This window comes from Babylonia areolata, chromosome 6, assembly GCF_041734735.1.
Source record: "Babylonia areolata isolate BAREFJ2019XMU chromosome 6, ASM4173473v1, whole genome shotgun sequence".
NCBI classification, from domain to species: Eukaryota; Metazoa; Mollusca; class Gastropoda; order Neogastropoda; family Buccinidae; genus Babylonia; species Babylonia areolata.
Window position 1 is genome coordinate 44,993,961 of NC_134881.1, and position 5,000 is coordinate 44,998,960.

The window sequence follows — 5,000 nt, forward strand, 5'->3', positions numbered from 1 at the left end:
TTTGTTGTTGTTGTTGTTGTTGTTTTTCCTCGTCATCATCTCCAGTGTGGGGAGGAGCTGAAGCAGTGAGGAGAACATTTACAGGGCTTCACCATCTTGTTAATTACTTCAGCAAGGTTTTTATTTGAGAAGAAAGAAAGCGAGTGTGTGTGTGTGTGTGTGTGTGTGTGTGTGTGTCCCCGAGGAAGCTCATATATTGTGACGTCTCCTGCATCTGTTAGGATTCCCAAGCATGAGACGCGAACATCATTTTCCTTGTTTTGTGTGTGTTTGTGTGTTTGTTTCTTTGTTTGTTTGTTTGTTTGTTTGCTTGCTTTAAAGGCCGTTTCTTGCTTCCTGCCGAGTGTCGTCTTCCCTGTGTGTGGGAGGGGGGAGGGTGTGGAGGGTGGCAAAATGGGTGGTGGTGGTGGTGGTGGTGGCAGCGAATCGTTTCTGCCTATCTTTTATTGTGCAGCGGCAGAGCAAACATGGAATGTTTCCGGTAAACTCAACAATAAGATTATATCCGTGGTATCCATGATACAACGCAGGTTATAAGACACGTGCAATTACACAGATAATGCGCTGCGATGTACTATATACCGTATCATGCAACGCTTGTCCCATCGCTAAAACTGGACATTACCCCGGTTCATCTCGACTCGTCCATCCTCTTGTCTCTTTGACCAAAGGCACACCACAGGAGAACCAGCAGCTGAGCCGCTCTCTCTCTGCATTCCATACAAAGATTTTTTAACTGAAATCAGCCACACGAAGACCACTACCAAACAAACAAACAACAACAAAAAAAAAAACAACTGGAATCAAGAGAATGACACGAGCTGTGAAGTAAGTGACCGGTCACCAGACAAGTCAGGCGTTGTACTGACTGACCCAGACAGCTGGCTCCCACACTCAACCGTAGTTCTGAAAACGGGGACCTCTCATAGCGTAGAACGAATGCAGTAGATATCATATCCAAAGTAGTCAAGAAATAGCACAGGTAATAAAATGCATGCAATCACACAGCAAATACTATCCATGGTGTCCTAGAAGCAACACACGGGAGATACGACACAATCAGGTACACACAGATATACCCATAGTATCCAGGAAACAGCAAGGTGATGACGAACATCATGTTACACTGATGACGTACTGCGATTTACTTTGCAAAGAATCATATAACATGTCCCAAGATGGATTTAAAACTGAAAAAAAAAAAATGAAACGAAGACCACAACTAAAAACTGGAAATAGCAGAATGACGGAAGCTGTGAAGTAAGTGACCGATCACCAGACAAGTCCGGCACTGTGCTGACTGACCCAGACAGCTGGCTCGCACACTCACACTGTGATTCTGAAGCGGCGCCCTCTCATCAGGTAGAACTGGTGCCTTCACCCGAACGCTGCAGCTTACATGTGCGCCCTCTCCGGGAAGGGGGACAAGGGTGTTGATTGAGTGATAATGGAGGCCTGGTTACATAACGTACCTGATGATCTACGGACATCCTGGCCACCTGTGTACACACGGCAGGATCGGTAGGGTGTTTGATAAACAATAACACATCTTGCCCTTTGGAGGGCTTCTTGGGAGTCCCACACAATAAAATAACATACCACAACAAAACGACCAGGTTGTAGCTGGCATTCTCTCTCTCTCTCTCTCTCTCTCTCTCTCTCACACACACACACACACTCACACACACACACACACACACACACATACACACACACACGCGCGCACGCGTTCGAACGCAAACACATGGTGTTCTGTTTGGTGATGAAATAAAGCCCACTACATAACTGTGCATCCGACTGCAGTGCACACTGTTTCGACATTTTGTGACGAGTTGTAAACAGGCGATATTGTCGACCATGGGTTGGTTTTTTTTGTTGTTGTTGTTGGGTTTGTTTGTTTTTTCCTTTCCCCCCCCCTTCCCCCCCCCCCCCCCCCCCCCCCCCCCCCCCCCCCCCCCCCCGACCGCGCATGTTATGTCTTTGACGTCACTGCCCTCTCACCACGCTGGGCCATTGGCAGATTTCATGGCAGCAGACGAAATTCGCTCAGGCTGAGTGTGCTTGTTTGCTAACTTTGACTGAATCAGCAACAGTGTTTACGGTATCATGCATTTTTATTATTTGTATAAAAAAAAATTTTTAAACACAATGGTTTCTTTTTTCGTATTTCAAAGCGATTTTGCGTGACACTGAAAAAGTTAAAAACCGTTTGTTTGTTTTTGTTTTGTTTTGTTTTTTTGTGTGTGTGGTTTTTTTTTTGGTGGGTTTTTTTTTTTTTTTTTTTTTTTGGTGCCCCATCATCTGCACCGTTTCATTGGCATTACTCCCACGCCGCTCATTTAGATTCCCCCATACACGGCCACACCCGGGTTCGTCCGTCACAGTTCCAGCGTCGGCATTGCGCAGGGAACCATCGATGTTAGGTCGCCAGGAGGCCACACACCAGAGGAGACCCTGCACTGCTGCTGAGTCACTTCGGTGGTGTTCAGTGGTGCCTGTTCTGATTTAACGTACTTAGGACACCACCTACTAAGCCCCCTACTAACGACAATAATGGTTTAGTCGCGGAGCCAGACTGAGCGAGCGCCCCCACCAGAGTGGAGACCGCCACTACGTCCCTCAAACAATAGCCCCTCATGAATCTGCCGACATTGACAGGACTCACCCCAAGCACGGAAGTGGAGGGGTATCGAAACTGAGGTCACCATGAGAGTAGGGCATGAAAGGCCACAGACTTTGAGATTGTTTTGTTTATACTGATGATGATGAAGAAGGAGGAGGATGACGATGACGATATTGCTATGGAGGTCCATTTTGGTTTGGGACTGCGTGACAAGGCTGTACTCTACACTTCCTGTCATAATGATATCCCGGCGTTAACCAGGCCCGAGAGATACAGACACTTGCAGTGTTGGTCAGGTAATTAGAGCAACACACCCAAAGACGCATCCTTGAAGTGGATGACACTCGACTGTGTGGTCCCAGTCTCCCCATTTAAGCCCACAGCACACTCAACTCTGGGTAGAAGCCGGCCACGGGCCGAAAAACCCAACTCCGCTGGGATTCGAACCCGCGTCCTCCCAGCCGTCAGTCCGCGACGCTAACCACTTCGCCACGGCGGCTGGTTAAAAACCATGTTTTGGGGACCTTTAATCGGTCTCTTCCCAGACGAACCAGTTCATCTCACTGCAGACTCCCCAGTCATCAAATGTGGGATTGGGAGGACAGACCAAGGAACGGTGTCAGTAGGGCACGTTTTGTCCAACAGCAATCATTCAAAGTCACCGTTCGTTCGGATTACAGTGCCGGTGATGGGCAGAGAGAAAAAAACAAAGGCTTCCAGAGAGGGGAAAAAAATCTGTCTATATGTCTGTTTCACCCTGCCTGTCTCTGTCTCTCTGTCTCTTTGTCTCTTGTCTCTGTCTCTGTCTCCTTCTGTGTGTGTGTGTGTGTGTGTGTGTGTGTGTGTGTGACTGCTATTTGATAGACGTCACTGCCCTCTCACCACGCTGGGCCGTTGGCACACGAGATTTCATGGCAGCAGACGAAATTCGCTCAGGCTGAGTGTGCTTGTTTGCTAACTTTGACTGAATCAGCAACAGTGTTTACGGTATCATGCATTTTTATTATTTGTATAAAAAAAAAAAATTTAAACACAATGGTTTCTTTTTTCGTATTTCAAAGCGATTTTGCGTGACACTGAAAAAGTTAAAAACCGTGTTTTGGGGGACCTTTAATCGGTCTCTTCCCAGACGAACCAGTTCATCTCACTGCAGACTCCCCACTCATCAAATGTGGGATTGGGAGGACAGACCAAGGAACGGTGTCAGTAGGGCACGTTTTGTCCAACAGCAATCATTCAAAGTCACCGTTCGTTCGGATTACAGTGCCGGTGATGGGCAGAGAGAAAAAAACAAAGGCTTCCAGAGAGGGGAAAAAAATCTGTCTATATGTCTGTTTCACCCTGCCTGTCTCTGTCTCTTGTCTCTGTCTCTGTCTCCTTCTGTGTGTGTGTGTGTGTGTGTGTGTGTGTGTGTGTGACTGCTATTTGATAGACGTCACTGCCCTCTCACCACGCTGGGCCGTTGGCACACGAGATTTCATGGCAGCAGACGAAATTCGCTCAGGCTGAGTGTGCTTGTTTGCTAACTTTGACTGAATCAGCAACAGTGTTTACGGTATCATGCATTTTTATTATTTGTATAAAAAAAAAAAATTTAAACACAATGGTTTCTTTTTTCGTATTTCAAAGCGATTTTGCGTGACACTGAAAAAGTTAAAAACCGTGTTTTGGGGGACCTTTAATCGGTCTCTTTCAGGACGAACTAGTTCATCTCACTGCAGACTCCCCTCTCATCAAATGTCGGATTGGGAGGACAGACCAAGGAACGGTGTCAGTAGGGCACGTTTTGTCCAACAGCAATCATTCAAAGTCACCGTCCGTTCGGATTACAGTGCCGGTGATGGGCAGAGAGAAAAAAAACAAAGGCTTCCAGAGAGGGGGAGAAAATATGTCTATATGTCTGTTTCACCCTGCCTGTCTCTGTCTCTCTGTCTCTTGTCTCTGTCTCTGTCTCCTTCTGTGTGTGTGTGTGTGTGTGTGTGTGTGTGTGTGTGTGTGTGTGTCCTTACCTCACTTTCCCCTTCAAATATCGACCCCAAAGCTTAAAACAAAGCAAAGTTCAATGCTTTTATCTGTTTCCCACAGACTTCACTCTGTTGTTCCTTTCTTGATGCACTGGCCCTTGATGATATTATTTGTTTACTGTCCTTTATAAGCCATCTAAGATCAACATCAATGCCTGCGGTAGATATACCGCCCTCAATCAACGGGACACTGCTGTTTCCAAGAAAATCTACATAACTGCACGGGACCTGACGGGACTGAACCCTGACATCAACATCGAGATATATATATATATATATATATATATATATATATATATATATATATATATCAAAGCCAAAAACTTTCTTCAAACAATAATATCAGCAGAGCA